Below are 24,970 nucleotides of genomic sequence, written 5' to 3' on the forward strand. Positions count from 1 at the left end.
AACACATACAAACCTGCATGTGGATATCTATGGCAGACCTATTCATAATTGTCAAAAACTTGAAGTAACTAATATCTCCCTTAAGAGGTAAGTGGATAAAGACAGAGTGGTACATGTATATGATGAAATACTATTCAGCAACAAGGAATGTACTATCAAGCCATGCAAACACATGAATGAATCTTAAATTCATATTTCTATCTGAAAGAAGAGTCTGAAAAGCCATATACTATATGATTCCAATGATATAATGTTCTGGAAAAGGTAAAACAATAGAGGCATTTAAAAACATCAGTGGATTCCAGGAATACAGGGTAGGGGCAGAGGTAAATAGGTAAATCACATGGGATCTTTTAGGGTGGTGGAAAACATTCTGCATGAAACTGTAATTGTGGAAACATGGTACCATGCATTTGTCAAAGCCTATAGGGCACAAAGACTAAAACTGAACACTATGGCAAAAACCCTTGTGATGGTTAATATTACGTATCAACTTGATTGGATTGAAGGATGCTTGGATAGCTGGTAAAGTATTGTTTCTGGGTGTGTCTGTAAGGGTGTTGCTGGAGGAGATTAATATTTGAGTCAGTGGACTGGGAAAGGAGGACTCATGCTCAATGTGGGTGGGCATCATTCAATCAGCTGCCAGCATGGCTAGAACAAAGCAGGTGAAAGAAGGTAGGATAAGCTGGCTTACTGAGTCTTCTGGCTTCCATCTTACTCCCATGCTGGATGCTTCCTGCACTTGGACATCAGACTCCAGGTTCTTTGGTCTTTGGACACTTGGACTTACACCAGTGGTTCGCCAGGGGCTCTCAGGCCTTCAGCCACAGACTGAAGGTTGTACTGTTGGATTCCCTACTTTTGAGGCTTTTGGACTCAGCCTGAGCCACTACTGGCTTCCTTCCTCCTCAGCTTGCAGACAGCCTATCATGGGACACACCTTTGATTGTGTGAGTTAATTCTCTTTAATAAACTCCCTTTCATATATACATATATCCTATTAGTTCTGTCCCTCTGGAGAATCCTGACTAATACAACCCTTAGGTATGGAAAACATTAACATCATTTAGGAGGTCAGGAATTATCAGAATAGAATGAAGAACGAGACAAACTAACCATATAACAAATTAAAAAAAAAAAAAAAACCTGGAAGCGCTGACCTCAGCGATTTTGGAAGGGAGTTTTTGAAACTAAACGTGGTAAGAACCAGATGTAAATATTGTACTCTAGATGATAGATTTCTCCCAACTAGGTACAGGTTAACAATTCTGAAGCCATATATATTCGAATATATATATGAAGGACATATATTAGAATTGAACAATTAAACTAAAGAATGATGAACAGTGGGAATCAGTTTCTCACGTTTAAAGTGGGCCATTACAGACCAGCAAAAGTAGAATTGTAGAATGATCAATGTGGTAATAAATTAGAAATCATCACTATGAACTCATGCTTGGCTTAAAATAGGTACATATAGTTATATAAAATAGGATAGAGAATTATGTGTGTATGCATATATGCATGAGTGTATCTGTATATATACACATATGATAACACATATAGGAACATATATAGTTACTATATGGTTAACCTATATGTAGTTAACAGCACATATAGAAACATATACAGTTCCTTATTCTCTCAGCTAAGCAGATCCAGAGGCAATGACACACCAGTGGCAACCATGACACCTAGTACCCAGATTTTGGTTTCTAATATCATTTTCAGTAGAAGGAAACAGTGAGTCTTAGAAAAATGTCTCATTCCAGGACTTGAAAGGAAATATATATGATGAGTTTGAAGCATATTATAATGCCAGAAAGTAGAATACTAAAACAAACAAAAGACACCCAAAAAACAAAAAGCAGCATCGGAAGTAAATAAAAGGGACACAAGAGCTAACTAAAAAAGCTACTAATGTCCATACCTGCAACAGTTTGGGCAACAGAATAAATAAAGTGGTATTAGATTAAAACCCAAAGTGTAAAATAAATATCCACGAGTCTATATTGATGGAAATAAATTACTGAACTAAAAAAATAGGTTGAGAAGAAAAAGTAAATCTCTTATGCAGATTAATTCAAGTAATTTATGTAGATGTTCTACCCTCAAAAATAGAGAGCATAACTTCCCAAATATTTTTAAGCCACAGCAACTTCCTTCCTAAGTATACAGTATGGATAGGAGAAAAAAGAGTAACTTGAAAGTGGAGAAACTTCAAATAAACAAACAAAAAACAACTAATCTGCCAAACAATCAAAGTCAACATCAACAGTCCTGTTGATAGTATATATCCTTGGTATTATGTCATGTAACATTACCTTGTGGTCTTCCACCCCAAAACACATAATCGGGCTTGTCATAAAAAAAAAAAAAAAGCAAAAAAACAACAACAACAACAAAAAAAAACGAAAACAAAACAACAACAAAAAATCTCCCAAAGGAGGGAGAGTCTACAAAATACCTCACCAGTAACACTCAAAACTGTCAAGGTTATCAAAAACAAGCAAAACCTAAGAAATTGTCTCAGTCAAAAGGAGCAACCACTAGACATAATGTGGTACGTTGAAACAGACTGTGGAACAGAAAAAGAATGTAAGGTAAAAAACTAAGAAAATCTGAATAAAGTATGAACTTTAGTTAAAAAAAAAAGTGCATATCAATATTAGCTCATTTGTTAGGACAAATGTACCATACTAATGTAAGCTGTCAACAATAGGGAAGACCAGGTATGAAAAATAAGTAAACTCTGTACTCTTTTCACGATTTTTCTCTAAATCTAAAACTCTTTTCGAATAAAAGTTTATATTAAAAACTGAGCATATTAGTTCCAAGATTAAAAGGAAAAAAAGGATATATTTTACAAATAAGAGAACTCAAAATTATAAGTTATTATTATTATAAGTTAACATTTAAATTATATTATTATAAGTTAAATTATATTATTATTATAAGTAAACATTTAAAAATAGATAAAATAAGATATTAAGAATGAATAAATAATTGACTTTATAACAAAGGACAAAATTTGAAAATGAAAAGCCACAACATAAAAATTTGAGCATAATAACTCTGAAGAGACCAGATAGTTTTGTGAAGCTGTGAGAATCTAAAAGTTTGTGAGGTTAAGGATAAGCTTTAGTGAAATTGAAAATGGTGATATCTCACGGTAACAAGAGATACGTTGAAATAGTCATATCCAGAAAACAAAAGAAAAGGAGGGATGGTGTATGGATGCGGGGGACGGGGGGGATCTATGTAGAAACAAACCACATTTTCTAGTGACATCAATCTTGCACAATAGGATTGCTGTAAACTTTGGTTCTGGAATATGAAATCCATCAGGGCTGAACCTCAGAACAGAGGACTATTTTTATATTTTTGTTTGCCTTTACTTTATACTTGCTTCTGAAACCACTGGAGACAAGCTAAGCTTTCCAAAGAAGTGATTTGCTTCTAGACCTCAGATAAAGTTGAAAGGTGATAAGAAGCCATGGGTGGTAGTGCCTTAAAAATGATGCATTTCTCTGAACTGTTAAAATGAAAATTAAACTGAAAAAAAGAAAAGAAAAAGAACTTTGATGTGTGAATGTATACTTAAAAGTTTAGATGTGGCATTTCTTGAAAGTAAGATCATATTAAAAATTAAGTGACTACATAAAAATTTCAATCATGCCAGGTGCTATTGTCTATCTTGAATATAAAAATTAACTAGAATTATTAAGGGTATACATATCTTCAGTTGAATCATATTATTCCAAATGAATATATATTACAGCATACACATTTCTTATGGTCTCCTAATACTTGAAAACAGAGAGAAATGTTCATGTTGAATAATCTGAGTCAGTTTTCAGATTGTTTTTTGTCTTTACTTTTATCCTGTACTGTCTTCAACATGTTTAATACACTTGCAGAGAAGCTAAAAAGTTTTTATAAAACAAGTACATCTGTCTCTGAGTTTCACCATCAACACAACTTCTTTCCTCAACAAATGCGTTCAAGTCAAAATACTCCCAGAGGCAAAGCTCTAAAAAAAAGGCAAATGGGAATCAAGGTATCTGTTATACATCTAAATACTTTAATAATTCATTAATTTAGAAATTTTTACCCTTTCCTTTATCATATAACACTTTTTTGAGAGAAAGAGGAAGAACTAAATATTTTATGCAAATATGAAAATAATATTTAATATAAATGTTTAAAATACTTGGTATATAAAAGTTCATTTTTATAGTGAATAGTTGAAATTTTTCAAAGTTGTTTTCCATAAAAGGGTAAATTATTCATTTGTGCATAACTCAAAAAGCATATTAATGTTTTCATTTGACAAATTAAATTATTCACGTTTTTTCATGTATTCTACTTTTATTAATATTGACTGTTTTCAGCATTTGGAGTAGAGCTTATGACCAAGAATAGCTTTGAGAAATTAAGACAATTAGGATTTGGAAGGAAATGTGTTGGACACGTTTACATATGAGACATTTATTCATTACAGTTACACGCAAAAAATGCAATAATTGACTAATGGAAAGAACATAAAAACTTGATTTTGAAGTGAATGTCCTTTGTTATTGAACAACGTAAGAGAACTGTAGTTTTCTGCAAATGTCTTACAATTTATTTTAATACAACATATAGAGTGAATTTTTTTCATTCTAGCTAGGTTCTATTTTAATCTGATGACACATTAAAGAATTTGTTAAATCACAAAGTGGTGTTGCTTCAGGGCCATAAGAAACATTCCAGTGTTCACATACATTTCTCTTTTTGCAGAAAAAAAAAATAAGTTATTAGTCCAATTCCATAAAGCTGACTAGTAACAGAGTCAGAAAAAGATATCTAGATGAGTTACCTTTTAACTACATCAAATCATATATATACTTATATATGTTTTATACATATGATTAATGATTATTTCTAGTTTACAAATATGCATTCTCCTCTAGAATTTTAGGTAACCCCAAAGTCATATTTAGGAAAATATGACTAAAATTGTTTATTAGTTTCTAATACAGTTTGTGCAAAGGGAAAGATAATTATTACACGTTTAACTGTTTATCTGTCTAGTGTGCAGCATATCCTAGTTTTCCTAAACAGGAAAGAGTAAGCATTTCATTAAACAGATTTTTATACAAAAATTCAAAACACAAAGCCCATGGGCATTTGCACACCCAAACACAGCATAAGTATATACAATGTATGTAAACTACATTGCAATTTTAAAAATATAGTCTACAAATAAACATTAAAGATATATGAAAAATAGAAAACAGAAAGAGATGAATAAAAATTGTTGAAAATAGATCATAAGGTAGTATGTGTTATTAAGGTCCTTTCCCCTTCTTTTTTTTAAAAAAAACTTATTTATATTTTCTAATTTTCCTGTGATAAATAATGTTTAGTGAAACATTTTTTAAAAAAACTTACATTTTCTAATTTTCCTATGATAAATAATGTTTAGTGAAACATTTTAAAAGTCAACATTATAAAAAATATGAAATCATATTTCTAAGTATATTTAAATATTTATTTGTGAAGGCAGGTTTAAGTTATATTTTTCAAAAGCAAAACCTGTATGATTATATATTTTAAAATATTTTTCAAATAATAGAAAATACAATAGAAGATAATTTACAAAATATCTGTTTTATTAGTGTTAACTTTCCAATCCTCAAAAGTATCCAAACATAGTAGTTCAGTCTGATGCTTTGTTTTTCAATCGTTTTCATAATTTTCACCAGCAGATGCATGAAAATTGGAATAAGTAATAGCACCTATCTCCTAAATGAAAACAATGCATCACATGACTATAACATCCATTTATTTAGGGCTTTCCCAACTCCTGCTACTTTTTAAATCCATTTCTAAAATTCCTTGAATAAGCAAATATTTAATAATGTGAAAATAAATGATGTTACTTTTTCTTTTCAAATTCTTCTCATGTTAGTTTTATTCCAACAGAATCAATGTCTATTAATAAAGTGGCCTGAATTGGGGAATTAGGAGAAAAGTAAGCAAAATTAATGAAAACCAAAACAGTATTTTTCTTACAATAAAATGAAAAATGAAGGAGAGGAAAAAAAGAATTTAAGGGGATGATTTCTTAAGACTATTAAAGGGTATAGTAAAAGGGTATCAACACAAAAGACATGATGGGAGGGTAAGTTACACAATGGATCATATCAAGATAATTAATCAACAGTTTTTACCCTCAAATGCCTGCTTGGGTATATGCTTAATTTTTCAAATGCTCAAATTTAAAAAAAAAGTTCAATAATAATTTCGGTGTTAGTCCATTTGATTTTGTTCACAGAATGAGTCAGCAATGTATAATGGAACAAATTGACTCTTGGCTGACTGGGTAAGTCGTTTAGCCTCTCTGAGCCACATTTGCCTTAACTATAAAATGGGGTTTGAAAAAAGAAGTCCACTCTGAAGGCTTGTGATGTGGATAAATGCTTTTAACTTATTACTTGAGCGCATTGAAGTCAGGTACTCTGTCCTATTTGCCTTTTTGTTCCCAGTACCTAGCCCAGAATCTGGTGCAAATAGACACTTCATAAATATCTATTCATTTTCTATTTCTTTCTATATAAATAAAACTCTTCTAGGCAGACCTTTGATTTCGATTCTGAGGCATATTTGGAATGAAAATATTTTAGAATCATACAGACAGGAGTTTGAATTTCAGCTACACGCTTCCTAAATATATGGTATTAAGCACAAAATTTGATCCTCGTTTGCATCGATGGAGATGAATATTTAAAAATAACAAAACTATACATCTTTCTACCTCCAAACATTGTTGAAAATATAAAAAATAACGTTTATTATATGCCTAGCTTTTCTTTTTTACTTGATCAAGTCCAATTTTGCTATTTTTACCTTTGAGTCTGATTACCATGCTGATTTTGTTTCCAAAGGTAAAGCAGCCCATTCCCTCCCCTGAAGAGCCACAGAAGGTGCTTTGGTTACAATAGGTTAATGGGACTAATCCACAATTCACACCTCTCTATGATCTCTCCTGGCTTGTGAAATAGGCTGTAGATTCGAAGTCAGGAAAAGCACAGCCTGTTGTTCAAGAAAAAAATAAAACAGCAACAACAAAAACTGCCCTTTTTATTCCCATGCTAGTTATATTAACTGCTATAGCTCTGCTCTCTATTTTGTCAACCCTATTTACAATTAGCCTTAGGGTCACTTTTGTACATTTGGTAAACATGATTCTCAGTGTATGACCTTATTCCTTCCTCTCTCTGCATTTCTTCAGGTGGGTAAGAGTTTATAAATTTTTTGCCTTGGCTCTGGTTTATCAATTACTTGTCTCAAATCTGCATCAGTCTTTCAAACAGCCTTGCCAAAATGTGCTGGAAAACAGGGACTCACTGAGAGTTACTGGCCATTACATGTTTAATCATATCTAAGTCTCTTAACACTTTCATTTTCATTTGAGCAAGTTTGTCCTGCTAGGAACAAAGGAAGCATAGGCTTAGGCTGGTGAATGAAACACATTCGGAGACTTTGGAATGGTGGCTGGCTAATTGCAAGCAACTGAAAGATTCCTTTACACTTGGGATTTTCTTTTCATTTTAAATTATAGCTTTTCTGCTTTTGTATATTTGATCCAAAGGGAGAGCCACAGGAATCTACCCAATAGCTCTGCCTTGGGAAAGGAGTAAGGTGAAAAAATGCTAACCAGTTCTGCAATTCTGATTAGTATAGAGAGGATACAGAGACAATGTGATCGAGATGTAGCGCAGTGAATGTTCTAATCTGAGCATGGCAAGGATCAAACATAAGACATTTAGAGATCCTTTGAAAGAGAAGGAATTAAAGCCATAACTAATGTGGAGAAAATATTATGCTACATGCATTCTCAGAGTAGGAAAGAAAACGGAAATGAATAGATTTTAAAAGTATGTAAAATGCGATTTTATAAAATTTTAGAATAAGTAGATTAGCGGAAGCATACAGTATTAGCAGGCAAAATGTTTCCACCCTTCTTATCATGAATGCCTTAATTATTGCCACAAAATGAAACACAATAGGACTTATTATTACCATGTCCATTTAGCAATGAATTTTATAATAGTATCTTTTTTAGTGGGAGTCTTTCTAGTCATATTGATGGAATGAATAATTATGATGTTCTGCTATGTTATAGATGGAAGGCTATGATAGGACATGTCCCACTGTTTCAAAGTTAGCTATGAGCTTGTTGTGTTTCAACCTCAAAACTATACAGAACATATTGATGTAGAAAACAAAACAATCTTCCACAATGGACACAGAGATTTCTTAGGTGAAAAGAAAATTAAGATTAATGAGGCAATAATGGCTGGCTTAGTGTATAGTCAACAGTTCCCTGTGGGCATTATACACCTCGTTTTGAAGTTTATATATGGCTTTATTTTTTTAAAAAAATTTACCATAAAATCCTTTTCCACACAACCTGTTATTGTTAGCTATAGATCACTGGTAACCTGTTATCTTTTTGTGCGTGTGGTTTTTTTGTTGTTGTTTGTTTGTTTACCCAAACAAATGAACCTAATATGTATATGATTTTGTTTTCCTTTTCTGGTTTAGCCTTATGTCAAGAAAAATCAATACATGTATAGTAAAAGAAAAAAGCTTACTAGGTATGTGGGCTTTTAAAATTATATCCCATCTGAGGTTTAAAATGTTATTTAAACATTTTAAATCATATGAACAAACACTTAGAATATTAGATACAATTACGCAAAAATTACATTAAAAACTTGTTTTCCTAAAACATTTCCTAAAAATAGCAAATCATGGCTTTGCTATTCTTAAATGTTTTGTTGAAATTATTTTCTTTATAACAAATTTAAATAAGTCAGATAAGAAAATTATTAAATGTTTGTGGGGAGAGGGGAGGAAAGTGAGTGGAGAAGATATTGTTATCAACAAAACATCAAAACTAAGAATTTGCGGAAATTGAAGATTTTCCTAAAAATGAATCTGCTTTACTTTTATGGTCTGTTTATGCTTAGTAGTTGAATTTTCAAAATTTCAGAGCAATGATATCGTTATATTCTGTTTTAAATTGGCTAAAATTATAAATGTGTATATAAATCACATAGTTTCAGACAATTTTCTTCCTAAAACCTTAGATGTCTGCTACAGATTTAGATGAATCATTTAAAACTTATTAGCTATATAAATATATATAATATATAATATATATAAAATATATAATATATATGGCTTATTAGCTATCTAATAAGCTATATAATAAGCTTATAGTTTATAATACAAGCTTATATAGCTATATATATAGCATATAGCATATATATATACATATATATACATAAAATGATTACAGGATTCCAAGTGTTGAATCTTCTTACCCTAAGAAACTGAAAAAAAAACATTCCTTGAGTTAGAGAGCAGCAGGATCAAATTACTTCATTGGGATAGGGCACTAAAAAGCTGAAAATATATTATCATTTCTTCTTTCTAAATCTGTGTAGTGGTAGTTGTATATATGGGAAGTAGGAAGAGATCATAAAGACTTCCATTTCTATTCACAGCCTCTCAGACTTTTTTTTTTTCATAAACGTCTGGCTCATTTATGCTGTATCATTCCTTCTCATCTCCTTTATAAGAATAAAGGATAATGAATAACGCACATATATACCTATAATAGCTGTCTTTTCATTTTGGGAAAATTATATTGTGTGTGTGTGTGTGTGCATGTGTTTGTATTTTGTTAGATTATCTTTCAAATTCAGAGAAGTTATCAAGCACTTGCCTTCCATATAAATATTATGATGCCATTCATGTTATTTTCTCAGTTGTCTTAAAAATTCAAATGAATTACTAAAGTTCCGTAACAATCTAATTACTATCCTGTGTCTAAACCATGCCTGTGTTATTCCACCATTTCTTTCCTTATTCCCCAAAGTAATCCCCCTGCTTTGTCTAGGCAAGTTCTCTTCTCGAAGTTTCATGAAAACCCATGCTCACCTCTTGTTTGGCACCTTTTTATATTCTGTTGGCTGATGGCTCCATTGTTCTCATCCTCCTTTAATCACTATTAAACTCAACTTTTATTTCCTTTAAGCTCTCAAAGAAGTCTGACTTTCTCAACCATTCTATTGACAAGTTCAGAGTTAATCACTAAATTCTTATAGGTCACTTTTTTGACATGTCATTCATAGTATTTTGCATTTTTTTCTCTCTTTTTGCCTTATGTCTACCAAATGCATCTCAATGTCCCTTTGCATGGAAGACATGTCTTCAACAAATGAATTAACAAGTCAAAATTCCTGGCTCTGCTGCTTATTAGTTGAGATACAAGTTAATTAATCATTCTTAGCTTTGATTTTTCCATTGAGAAAATGAAAAAAATAAAATAAAACCCACTTCAGAGCATTATGGTGAGAATAAAATGACTTATGTAAATAGCTTAGCCAACTGTTGCTTGTAGAAAGTTACCAAAATATAATATATAGGGTCCCTTCTCTCTAATTTTATATGCCCAAAGAGTACCTAGAGAAGTGTCTTCTATGTAACCATGCTTGGAAATTCTTGGTAATAATGAAAAACTACTGTTCTTGTGCCAGATTGATATTTTACATTCATTATTTTTCTCACCCACCATAAGAAGTACAATATTATTAATTTTAGATTTTTAAGTTAATGGCAAGTAATGTTATTAATACCACTCCAAATCAAAGCATGTTTTTGTTAGTTTTGGGTTAATGAAAATTAGAACTGTGCTTTTGTATATGAATAATAGCAAGCTAAAATTTTTCTTGTTAATTTACTATCCTTCAAACAAAATACCAAACCATACTGAAGACACAGTAGGGAGTATTTGAAAGGTGGCAATCTTATAAACCTCAATCTGTTTCTTAAATCCTTCCAACTCAATTTTCACATTAGAGGTAAATAATGTTGCCTCTCATTCTGACATAGGCTACCAGTTAAACAAAGCCATCCTTTTTTACCTTTCAATGTTTGTTGTGGACCTGGTATAAAACCTTGGAAAACAAAGAAAAAAATCTGTTTAAATAAAATGAAACCTTTGACCTTTTTTCCTCCTAGATTATATTAATAGACTAACAAAAATGTAAGCAGAGAAAGGTGAAGATATAAGGGATAGAAATAAATCTTTACTCTTGAAATTCATATAACTTATTAAGAGGTATAATCTTAAGCAATACCATAATATCATGATTTAATTTGTGATGATTTCCATACATGACTTATGAGTTCAACACAAGTATATTCATGATATCAACTTGCAGCTCTTTCTGTGAAGCAGTCTTGTTTGAATCCCTTCCCAATATCTAACTCATGAGACATAGACTCTACTATCTAAGCACTGAGTCTTCAGGACTAGTTTACCTAGGGAGAGGATTTCTCCATCAAAATAAGTGAGGTCATCAAGAAGCAGGATGTGCCATAGGACTCAGTGCAGATCATGTAGGACTGCTCAAGCCCATAACGCTCAGAGAAAACAGCAGTGTTGCAGGAGGCATAGACACGATGGAAAGAAGGATATTGGGCTAATAGACTTGGCTTATATTATAAATAGTGAGGACAAGCAAGTCAAGAGTAATACCTTAGAACAACTCTTTTTGAAAAAAAATTAGTTGGTTGAGGCTCTGCACTACATTATGGTTTGGAGAAAGCTAGTTCTAAAAACATATTTTACTGTTTTGAACAACACTTTGTAAGTTTTCCTTCTCTCAACAATAATCAGATATTATCTTTTAGGAACAGATTTAAAAGTGTATTTTACCTGAAGGAATTCTCTATTTTACTTAATTGGGATAAGAAGCAACTAACAGAATTGCTGAACTCATATTAGGTAGTAGGAAGTACGATTACATAGTGCTATTCTGAATTCATGAAAAGTTTTTCTTTCATTGTCTGCTTGAGAAACTTCTAGTCATCCTATAAAATGTCATTCAAAAAAAGTTACTGCTTATGGCTTCCATGAGACCTAGTCACCCTTCCAGAAGAATGATCACTTTCTCCTATGAATCATTTCTATGTCTTGCACACCACTTTATTACTACATTTTCTGTGGGATACACATTTTTAAAATTATTATTTGTCAGTTTCCTACTCTATAGTTAGATTCAACAGATAAGTGTATTTTTCATCTTTATTATCTCAGTACCAAATACAGAGTTTACTAAATAGTATGTGCCCAATAACTGTTATTTTCACTATATTGAAAATGATAAATCAGGTTGTTGATTATAAAATAATAAGACTCATTGTAGCATGTAATCAATACAATTTTCCTAAAGTGTTTGAAAAGTATACACCAAAATATTTTAAGAAATAAATATCAGTATTATTAAAAACAAGCTGTGAAAATATCTACTTTGATGTAAAATGTTCATTTGGAGGTGTAAGCTCTCATTTCCTTTAAGCTTTCAATATGTACCCCTCTTCTTGCTCAAACATATTGGTTATTCCTTCAGAATTCATACCTACTGGTGGCTCCTTTTTCTTACCCCTAACCTGCCTCCTTCAATCTGTCATCTTGAATTGCTAAATAAAGCACAGGCCACATTCTTGGGGATAGGTTTGGTCAGCAGATACATTTTGATTGGTCCACTGAGAGTTGAAAAATGCTTGGATTAGTTGCAAGAATTTGAACTAATCCAAGTTGCAAGAAATAAAGATTTGTTTCACACAACACTGGATATCATGCGACTTTTCGACTGTGAGAAGATCAGGCTACGGTGAATCTACTTTCCTGTAGGTCCACAATTAGATGGAGCTGCCACACTTAAGTGAGGTCATCTCTTTGGTTTCTCACAACCCTTACCAATTCCTTTTGCCTTATTTATGCCCCTGCCTGGCCCTTGTAGATATTTTATTTATAATCCTTGGACCAGACCTTTTAATTTTTTAACTTTTTCTCCCCAAGCGTTGCCTTCTGCCAAACACAAAAATGGTACTCACACTCCACTATATTTCTACTCCTTGTTTCCTCACTCATCTAGAAAACATTTTGAGTAAAATTAACTTTTATATTGTTTTGTTAATTTTATTAAAGGAAGTTTTAAGATGAGTATTTTGTGTTTTGAATTGCAAACACTTAAATGTTTGCAGGTTTCATAACATGAGACACAAATACATACACAAAGAACAATAAAGTACATAGAAGAGTTAAATTTTATAATTCAAGGTCAATGTACTTTATAAAACTTCAAATGTTAAATTGAGACTGATAGCTCTAAATGATGAGAAAACATGGACACGTGAGGGGGAACAACACACATTGGGGCCTGTCGGAGGGCAGGAGGTAAGAGGAGGGAGAGGATTAGGAGAATAGCTCATGGATGCTGGGCTTAATACCTGGGTGATGGGATGATCTGTGCAGCAAACCACCATGGCACATGTTTACCTATGCAACAAACCTCCACATCCTGTACACGTACCCCTGAACTTAGAATAAAAGTTGGAAAAAGACCCACAAAACCTGTTAGCTCTGAGGAATTTTACAGTTGACACAAGCAGAAAGGTTATCTTTTTCATAGATGGTAGAGGACCATCATCTTGAACTTTAAAATATATGAATGACTCCAGAGAAAATTTTAAAGAAGTAAAACAAAAGGTAGTAGAAGAGATTTGGGAGATAAATTTCTCAAAGTATTTTTTTTTAAATTAAGAAAAGAAAACTAGGTGATGGCCTTAAATATCCAAAAATGACTGATTGAAGATGTCAGCAACAATTGTCCCTGAAAAATTATTTTGGTGTCATGCTTCTGAAGGGGTTTCCTTACCGTCTAACTTGTTATAATAAAAATAGCTGAACTTGTAGTTTGGAACTTTGTAGTGAAAGCTATGATGCTCTAACATATTAAAGATGATTGCAAGCAAGATTGTCCAGTTGGGCTATTAAAATGAGTCACTTTAGAAAACTGACATTTTCAAAATTTCCTCCCACAGTTAAATTGTTCCAGAAGAAATTTAGAAATAGCACTGCTTATGGATTGAAATTTTAGATGGGTAATTTGCCTACATAGATTCAAAAGTCTAAATTCTTAATTTTTTTTTCTGGAAATAATAAGATTAACTTAGTAAATATGGTGTTCTTATATTAAAGAGCTGAGCATTACAAGTATAACTATGATTCTATTATTGTTATATGAAAAAAACAGATTTTATTTGATTTTTATTTCTAACACATTTAAAAGGGCCGAATCCTATTTAAAAAATAACCGTGAAATTATTTCAGGGCATCTAGAATTCTGCCTGCCTGAGAGGAGGTGATACCAGCCAGTTATATGAGGAGGCGGGAGGAGGCGGTGTTTGATGGGTTGGTTTTTTACCAATGGGTTAGTAAAAAAAAAAAAAAAAAAAAAAAATGAAGCTTTTTATTGCTTCGGTTTCTTCATCTGTAAACTAAGAATAATAATAGTGCCAAGGACCTTGGACATAAAAATTACATAAGCTAATGCATGCAAAACACTGAGATTAGTGTAGGCTCATATAAGTATTAAATAATTGTCAGCTGGCATTATTATTTCAAAAGACCTTAGTAAGTTTAGACTGAGTCCAAATAGTATAGCAGTCATAAATGATGTCCATAAAATCTGTGTACAGTTTGAATATGTCATAAGTTGACTTCTGTGTAATATATGACAATCTGCAAATTACAACAGAGAAAAAATCTACTCAAAAAATAAATAAAATTGTTAATGATTTCTTCGTTCTAATTATGTTTATTTTTCCAAATAATATATTGACTTTATAATAGCTGAATTCAAATGTATCCAAAATTATGTGACTATGTTAAAATATAAATTTCTACAATTAAATGTTGAAAAACATCCTGCTCATCTCAACATGGAAAGGTAGGACTTTGGCTGGAACTCAGGTACTATGGTTGAGTTGAAGAAGAGGAAAGCACATAAAATAGCATTTGGCCGATTATTTTCTCCTAATACAGAAATAAATTGAGGAGGCTGTGAATACACTGTATAACAAGGACACTATATAAGAAATATCAGTGTGTTAGCACTAAAATAGTTCATTATTTATGTGCATTAGAATAAGGACATTTGATAAACTTTTTTGATTTACTGTTTCATGTAAAGATACATTACAGTTTATGTGCATTAGCATAATTTCAAGGCCCCAAAGGTAAATGTTATGGGAAGATAATTTATTTTGTTCATATGGTTTCTCCATTTATTTTTTTGTTTATATCTCAATAATATATGAATATTTAAATTTCATGATGGCAACTATATTTACAGATAATTGAAGCCTGGATATTTTTAATTTAAAAAAAGATATTTGCATGGTCACTCTTCTAGCAAGTAAAATGATTTTGCATTGGTTATTTATGCGCTAAAATTTCCACAAATATATTCTAAATAACAATTACTGTTCTAGCAGAATATAGTGGACTAAAAAAAACTATATTATAGTTTGCAGAAAAAGATGAGACAATTATTCATGATCAAGTAGAGTTTTCTAGACAATGAGCTCATCTCAGTAGTACATAAAAACAATACATTCAAATATAATTCAATAAATGGGCTAAAACCTATTTAAACCTTGAAACCTGTTATTTTTTCTCCAGAAAATGACAAACTTTAGAGAGAATTGGAAACTTAAAATAAGTAATCAGAGATTTCTTTCTAAAATATGGCTTAAATATTGACTTTGTTAGAGAAGAGTGTGTGTGTGTGTGTGTTTGTCTCTACAGTAAGTGAAACAGAATTCTAGATATTGGAGATGCAAGTGGATTGAATACACCTGATCTCTGGGAACATATGCTAGATGAGGTAGGTAAGTACACTGTCAAGCTCAAGCCCATGTGGTAAACAATAATCAAATGATTTGGGAGTGCCATCGAAGGGAACCAATCTGCTTTCAGGATGTCAGGAAAAGGGACCTAGAGTTAGGCAGACATTGGAGAAAGGCAAAAGAGTTCAGCAAATAAGGAACTATATATATATATAGTGGTCCCTAGATCAGTACAAGGATAGTGGTGGCAACAGCAAAAGTAATAGAGTTAGGGAGGAGATGGATAGACAGATAGGAGAGATATGTGTTCTTAAATAATGACTTAAGAAAAATAGCATAGATTGAAGGAAAATACTCAGGCTTCCAGTAAAGATGAAGATTACAATCACATAGATAAACAATACTGTTGTTAGAACAGGTTTGTGAAGGTTATGCCTGACATAACTGAAAAGGAATAAAGGTCAGTACATATTAAGTAAATAAAGAGGGTGTCTATCATATTGATACTTTCTCTGTACTTCTTATATATATATATATATATATATATATATATATATATATATTATACCTGCCACTTTATAGAATACACATACCTATTTGGGAGACCATCTTTTAGCCATACAGTGATGCTATGTCATACATGACTAAATGACCCATTTTAATTATGTCTTCATTTATAAAAAGAAAAAAAAAGTTTTAAAAATTTGTACTCTATATTTTTTCCACATCCTGTTTTAAAAAAAGCATCTTCAATGTAGGACATTCTCAAGTTTATTCCTTACATTTTTGAGAATCTTTACTCTTTGCTTAAAAGGAGAGTTTTACCCCAGCTTTCTCTTCTTCTCAAGTCATTTTTCAGACGTATAAGTATAAAAACCAATTTATTATATAAGAAATGAGATAAAGGGCATAGAATTTAGGAATTGAGATTGATGACATGCTGTATATTATTCTTCTGAGCTGAGGTAACCAAGGTCAAGCAGAAGTAAGATTAAATTGTTATCCCTTGGATTCTCAAAGTCTTTCCCCAAAATATGTAGGAATGAGACATGGAGAAATTGTAATTCAAATGTCAACAGAGACTTAGTAATTTATCTGAAATGCCCAGACACAGAAAAAGATCAACAATTAAATGCAACATGCTACACGCAATTGAGATAATATTCCCGTAACTAAAGACCATATTTGTATTAATGGTAAAGAATATATTTGTTTAATTGGAATTTAAAACAATACATTATCTAAAGCAAGAAGTTTTATTTAGAAGTATGACTGGTACACAGCAGGCTTAGTAAAATTTTAAAACATAGAAAAATAGGAGATACAGTACATTATTATAATGGTTTTGAAGGTCTATCTTTAAAATAATTTGTGAATTAACAGTAAAATATATTATTAAAAATGAAATCTTTGTTATTTTAAAGTGACTTTGGTATTCTTTTACTCAATTTCTTTCATTTTAAAGATAAGGGAAATAAGACCAAAAAGGCTATGATTTGATAGCGTTCAGAAGGCAAGTAAATGTCAGAACTGAAACTGGAACCTAGGTCTCATGAGGCTTTGTGTGCATGTGTGTTTTGTTAAACCATATCAGTTATGGATTTGATTTTTATTTTCTGGATAACCTATTTAATCTAAATTTCTATTAATTTAGTAGATAGTCTAGTTTTAAAAATACCAATTAACATAGGAAGTTTCCAAAAGATATAAAAGAAAACTATTTTAAACAGCATTTTTTTGCATTTTTTATGCTTAAAACAGACATTAATTTCACATACTAAACCCTAGTGATGTTTTATTGTCATTTTTAAGTGAAAAGCTCAGTAAATTATTTTACTTGCATTTTTTACACAGTAATGGCAGACATAATGCAATAATTGCCATGCTAGTGAACAGTTCACTCATCTGCCTGGATAAATTATTTAATATTTGCTGCTTCAATCTTAATATTTTCCAATAAGTTTGTTAATTATGACACTTCATTATGCTTACTAAGGGAAATTATGAATTTGGGCACTGTGGTTCTGGTCTATTTCTGAATAGTTTGTATAAAACACTCGTGTATACACACAAAAAAATAGAATGCTAAATTGCAAAATGTTGGCCCTATTTCTTCTATTTTAGTTCATTCTGTGATTTGACATCTATAAATACCTATCTTCTCTATTTTTTATTCATAGTGCCCAAAATGCAATGTTAAATAGTTTGTCTATGACTCATTGACTTACTTTACAGATGCAGAAAATGCTCACAAATTTCATAGTGATTTACTGAACGGAAAATTTGATTTTAAACCATGATTGCATAGGTTGAGGGATGCTGTAGTGGTGACAGAGGAGGTGAAAGTCAGGAAATCTGGTAATCTATATGGTGGCTGTGGTTAGGCTATTATTTAACTCAAATTGATACCTCATTTTAAGTTTAGAATACTTTGTCTATTTCATCAAATTAATGATTTTCAGTGACTGCAATTGCACACACTAAATCTAAAGTGATCAATAGCTCCTAAAGAAACTATATTAATAATGGGGGTGATACCATTATGGCAATTTCATGAACTATATTCTATGACCTATAAAGGCGTTAGATGTTTGTATCTTCTGATTGTTTCTCTAATCTTATATACCATTTAAGTTTACTTCAGGAAAGGCATGTTTAATAAAGTAATTTAAAGTGCAAAATTAAAAACTATGTTTCAACCAAATTTATAAGATAAGTTCATTGGCATGAAAAAGAGATACCATATTCCATTATTCAGATGATTATGCTTATTAGAGCAAAAATCACTTGATATGTATGATAAGAAGGTTTCTAGCAGATGTCTCTTTGATGTAAGATATAAAACAGCACATACCTCATTAAACAACACATCAAAAGCATAAAAATACAACCATTAATCTATATTTCATAATTTCCCTATTATAACTCTAAGTGAAACTCATAGAACACAAATGAAAGAGCTATAGAAGAAAGTAATATTAAAATTTATATATGATTTAGTCCTTGTTCCTTTGAATTATATTAAATAGCTGTTGGTCCAATTTGACTATAAAGAATTTTTAATGATAACTTAGGAAATTTTTTCCAATAGGAAAGATGGCCCTTTTCATTCATTTGTCAAAAAATGTATGCTATCAAGAAATGTTAGACTTGAATGGGATACTGAGTACCATCAAGCCTAATTTCTGCATTTTACAGATGAGTATATTGAGGCACACAGTAGTTAACTAACTCTATCACCCCCATAATTAATTTAGAATATTGATGAAAATCGAAATTTTTAGACTAATATTTCAATGCTCTTTCTATACTCTGCTGTGCTATCTTAGAAGCATACTTTCTATCTCAGAGACTCTTAAATCCTTAGAGTTGGAAAATGCCTTACATTAGAGATGTTTATAATTCAACAGCATAAACACAAACCTATAAAAATACCTATAAAATATTAATGTTATAGGTATGCAATAAAAACAACTGATAATGTGGGAAGCTCCATAAGAAAAAGAACCCACTTTAGGAAGAAAAACATTGCAATGAGGGAAAGCTACCCAATGAATTAAGATATAATGAATGGAGAGGTCAACCAAATGCAATGTGTGAATCTTATTTGGATCCTGACTTAAATAAACCAATTTCAATTTTTAAAAAAATTATATATCAATCAAGGGAAAGTGACCATTCACCGGACATTTAATGATACTAAGTATTCTTGAAAAATGACAATAATTTTAAAAACCTGTAGGTCTGATCTGTTTCATCAGACACTTTCAGGACCAGTAATTTATCTATTGGTGCATTGCCTAACAGTAGACAAACAATAAGCTTGTGTTGAATTTGTTGTTTTTTCATTTATTAAAATTATAATATATGGAATAAAAGTAAACATTTCTAAGTTGTAAATTGCAAGTATATAAAAATTTTTAAAATCATATGCAATTTAAGAGTCATGAGAGTTTCAGAACACATTAATTTACTCAAATTTGTATTCTACATCAAAATAATTTAATTTTCCTCTCAGACCTTGTACTTGATGCTGAAGGTCAAAGGTTTAAATTTATATGCTCATCTCTCTTTTTGGATTCCAACATAGTCCTAATTGAAATTTGACATATATGACTATTAGTTGAAATTATTCCTTTTCCATGCTTCATTAACAATACACTTTACTATACTACAATGATAATGCTCATAATAAAAGTCTCCTATGCAATGTGGATTACATTGAAACATGATTGATTATCTCAAATGTAACATAGAATTCGTATTATAAAATTTAACATGCTGAAATTGAGTCTGTGACTGGAATTTAAATATATACTGAAAGAAGCAAAATCAGTTTTCATTATTAAACAAGAGCAAAATTTTGAGAAACAATTTTCTTTTGCTTAGTTATGTTTTAATTAGGGATAAATATGATATTCAGCCTTTTCTGTGAAAACATTTTCTTTGAACATTAATTTATTGTTATAAATTATACATAGTTTTAGTTTGTATATTGTTTCTAAAGTGTGCATGTTCCTGTGTTATTATTACTTTGTATTTAGTTCCAAGTACAGTGTTTTATAAAAATATGGCTACTTATAAAGTCTAATTCTGCAAAGTACGTTTAACAAAACAGCTATAGAATGAATACCTGCTGATTTCCGCTACAGCATCAATGTACTTTCTCTTCTGCCAAAGGTAACCTAGCTTTCCTTTAGTAGAGTTTGCCTTTTCCCTGTATAGTAACAGTCCTGAAGTCCCCACCCAGTTTAAGCCAATTGCAAAATGTTCGGTCACCATATCTGGTTTAAAGACAACATGAATAATATATTTGCTGAGACTTTCTGGGAAAGAAATTTTCTGATTCTTCTGAAAACAAAACAAACAAATAAAAAAGCTTTCTAAAGAAATGCTCTCTTTTCCTTTAATAGGTAGAGTATGAGAGTATGAGTGAGCCCTATGAGTGCTGAAGGCATTTTTCTACCTAATGATGACTCTAGTACTGGAGGAAGCAAAATTGGAAAAATCTTAGAAAAAATGGATATTTAACCTTGACCAAACATGACTGAAGGCTTTCTTTCCTACCTGGATTATAATATATTTTTCTATACACAAAAATAATGTAATTTTTAAAGTTAATCCTTTGAGAGCTCAGATTTTTTACAACAGCTTTAACAAGGCAATAGTTTTACTGTGTGCTGTGAGCTGATAGATTGGGAACTTTCAACCACTTACACTATGCCTAAAGAATTCAAATCTCTGGAGAAAGATTAGGAATGTGCATTTACACAAGTGCTGTTATCTCATTCTGCTGTAGATGGTCATCTACCAGACAATTTGAGTTTAAGTTTTACCTGGGAGCTTTTAAAAAATGCAGATGCTAGCCCCCACAGACCTCACATCCAAAGATTTTGTTCCACTGGAATGGGGTACAGGTAACAGTGTTTAGAGCTCCATAGCTTGTTTATGTGCAGACATGGTGCCAAGACTTCTCAAACTTTAACGTGCAGACAAATCATTGATCAATATAGTAAAATGCAAGTTCTGATTTAGTAGGTCTGAGATGAGGCCTGAGATCTTGCATTTCTAATGAGTGTCCCAACTCTAAAAAACAAAAATCAGTTAATCAGACTAGGCATTGACAGGCCTATTACAAGTGAAGTAGATAAAGAAAGGTTGGTACTAGAAATTATCCACTGTACTGGGGCAAGTGTAAAGAGCACAGATCCAGTTAGAAGTTAATAGCTTTGTTTGCATCACTAATTTTTTAAAGGCTAGGAAAGTCCATTTTAATATTATGCATTTAAGAGAGAAACTAGGTATTAAAGAAATTAACATTTAGCAATTGGAAAATATTGACTTGGTAGCAGGGAGTCTGTTATCCTTGCTGTTACCCTGAACATTTCAATTTCAGAAAGTTGCATGACTTTTGAATCTCCTCCATGTAAGACATCCTGCTTGACATAAGGATTTATTTCTGACTTTCCATCAGTTTCTAATTAATAGCACCACCGTGTGCTACATGATGTGAGAATTGAAAATCTCTAAACAGTACCACAGGAGCACCACATTGCACTTCTACTTGAAAAAACACCTGATCAGTTATCCAGCTGTTTCCTCCAGATGTTTTCTGCAAACTCAAAGGTCATTGTTTCACTAAAATTGAGATTAATTTGGCTTAAACATATCTTGCTCACTATAATAGAGCTATTAAAATCAAGTTTTTAAATAGCCACAGGTATATACAATCAAAGGTTGTAGAACTTATCAAATATATGTTTCTAAAAGTGCTTTCTCTCCACCTTTGTAAATCTAAATGCAAAATCATATAGTTTGTATGTTTTGCAATAAAATGTGTAGGACACATTCTTTCCTCTGAGTAAGTATCTCATGACGAACAGGAACATATCATTATTAGTACAGAGTAATAACAGAATTCACTATAAGATGAAAAGCTCAGCAAATGGTGACTGCTCTTGCAATGCCAAATAAAATATGATATCTTCCCCCAAGCTAATATGGAAGCAAAATAGTAAGACATGACCTAAAGGATACAGTGTATGTGTCTGTATGCTTTACTTTATAGCATTTTTGTAAAATAATGTGATTTTATTGGATTGCGTGAGATTGTGTTATAACCAGATACTATTAGAGTCATAGGCTTGAAAAGTTGTCCTTCATAAGGGGTATTATGGCATTTAATTACAAGTATTCTTTTTCATAATGAAATTAGAATGCAAACACCAACCCTACAATAAGTCTGCACTTGAATAGCAAACCAAATATTCCTCAGAGGTCATAATTTTATAAGTTTGAGATTAAAAATAACATCTAATCTTTACTACTGCTGTCTTTCCATCCCTAGGAATATTACTTATTTTTCATTAATTACTTATTTTATCTATTTGATCACCAAGTTAAATCAAAATCTCAGAGAAGACTACAGCAACAACATTTATCAAGCTCCATTGTGTATCTGTCATTGGGTGTATACTATTCTGTGAACTATGGCCTTCCATGGACTATTAATAATGAGACATACTTACATATCAATATTTATTTCTATGATGTATGTCCCCTATGACAAAAATATACCTTGGTCTATGATTAAATGACCTTTGTTTACAAAAACCATTATTGTGTACTAAATTATTAGTCCTTTTTCCTTTCAAAGAAGAAAAAAGCTGTTGAAATATGAAATGAAGCTTTGAGTGTCACAATGTTCATAGCCAGATTTAAATTACCAAACTAATAGCCAAAAAACCCAAGAAAAAAACAAAAGAGTGGGAGATTGAAAGACACAATTGTTTAAAAAAGAAACAAAAAGATAGAATGGAAACATTTGGTCTTAGCATGAATATAACAATAATAGCAAAAGGAGTAGAAGTGGCACAAGAACACATGCATTGTGTGGGTTGCTGTGTGTTGAGCACCAGGTTAAGTCCTATTTATTTGTTATATAGTTCTTCTAATCCTATTATATAGGTATTTCATCATTCCCCCATTATATCTGGGGAAATTGAGGCTTGAAAAACTCTAATCAATCTGTCAAATCTCAGATCATTATTAAGAGGTAAAACCAGGGACTCAGACCTAAATCTGACTTCAAAGCCTGTTGTCTTAACCAATCTACACTTGGTAGCCAGAAAGCAGTACACAGAAAGTATGTATTTTTAACTAAATAAAATTACTCTGAAATAATTTCCTACTCAAAAGAAATTATCTTAAGATAAAAAGTATTGCCAAAATCATGCTGACTGGCATCCAGGAAAAAATAGGAATGACAAAGAACAGTTAATTAATATGGCAGGCATGTTGTGATCACTTATTTATTTATTTATTTATTTGAGACAGAGTCTCACACTGTTGCCCAGGCTGGAGTGCAAGGGTGCAATCTCTGGTCACTGCGAGCTCCTCCTCCCAGGTTCCTGTGATTCTCCTGACTCAGCCTACCAAGCAGCTAGAACTACAGGCGCTCAACACCACACCCAGCTAACTGTTTGTATTTTTAGTAGAGACGGGGTTTCACTGTGTTAGCCAGGTTGGTCTCGATTTCCTGACCTCCTGATCTGCCCGCTTCAGCCTCCCAAAGTGCTGGGATAACAGGCGTGAGCCACCGTGCCCAGCAGTGACCACTTTTATCTATACCAAACAAAAATATTATAAATAAGATATATTAAAATATAAAAACACATTTTAATGCAAAGAAAAAACTCTTTAGATCAGAAATAGAACAGGAAACTAAGAGGTGACTAGTGACTTACGTCGTAAGGTTGTAACAGAAGAATCTAAGGATCAAAATCACTAGTGAAGTCCAGCATTTGCTCCTGTGTGAAAATGAAACTGATGACACTCCACATGAGACGAGGGACTAGAACCAAGTCCCCTCTATAAAACTAGGAATTGGGACCCTTCTCACCCTCATATTGGGGCTCAGGACACTTTAAAGTAGGGCACTTTTACAGGCTGAGTACTTTGAACTAAAGAAGTAGCTTCAGATTGACTTGGCAATGTGGGCTCTTTTTTGGTTCCATATGAACTTTAAAGTAGTTTTTTCCAATTCTGTGAAGAAAGTCATTGGTAGCTTGATGGGGATGGCATTGAATCTATAAATTACCTTGGGCAGTATGGCCATTTTCATGATATTGATTCTTCCCACCCATGAGCATGGAATGTTCTTCCATTTGTTTGTATCCTCTTTTATTTCATTGAGCAGTGGTTTGTAGTTCTCCTTGAAGAGGTCCTTCACATCCCTTGTAAGTTGGATTCCTAGGTATTTTATTCTCTTTGAAGCGATTGTGAATGGGAGTTCACTCATGATTTGGCTCTCTGTTCGTCTTATTGGTGTACAAGAATGCTTGTGATTTTTGTACATTGATTTTGTATCCTGAGACTTTGCTGAAGTTGTTTATCAGCTTAAGGAGATTTTGGGCTGAGACAGTTGGGTTTTCTGGATATACAATCATGTCGTCTGCAAACAGGGACAATTTGACTTCCTCTTTTCCTAATTGAATACCCTTTATTTCCTTCTCCTGCCTGATTGCCCTGGCCAGAACTTCCAGCACTATGTTGAATAGGAGCGGTGAAAGAGGGCATCCCTGTCTTGTGCCAGTTTTCAAAGGGAATGCTTCCAGTTTTTGCCCATTCAGTATGATATTGGCTGTGGGTTTGTCATAGATAGCTCTTATTATTTTGAGATACGTCCCATCAATACCTAATTTAT

The 24,970-nt window shown here is 32.0% G+C and overlaps 1 long non-coding RNA gene across 1 annotated transcript in view; it reads left to right on the top strand.

Moving 5' to 3' along the window:
* LOC115832524 overlaps nucleotides 1-22,944 on the top strand; it is a 30,486-nt gene extending 7,542 nt beyond the window's left edge. The window contains exons 3-4 of the long non-coding RNA XR_004028046.1: nucleotides 6,326-6,499; nucleotides 20,691-22,944. This is a non-coding gene — a long non-coding RNA (uncharacterized LOC115832524). The remainder of the gene's footprint in view (nucleotides 1-6,325; nucleotides 6,500-20,690) is intronic.
* Nucleotides 22,945-24,970: the final 2,026 nt, after the last annotated feature.

Source organism: Nomascus leucogenys, chromosome 22a (genome assembly GCF_006542625.1).
Source record: "Nomascus leucogenys isolate Asia chromosome 22a, Asia_NLE_v1, whole genome shotgun sequence".
Lineage (NCBI taxonomy): Eukaryota > Metazoa > Chordata > Mammalia > Primates > Hylobatidae > Nomascus > Nomascus leucogenys.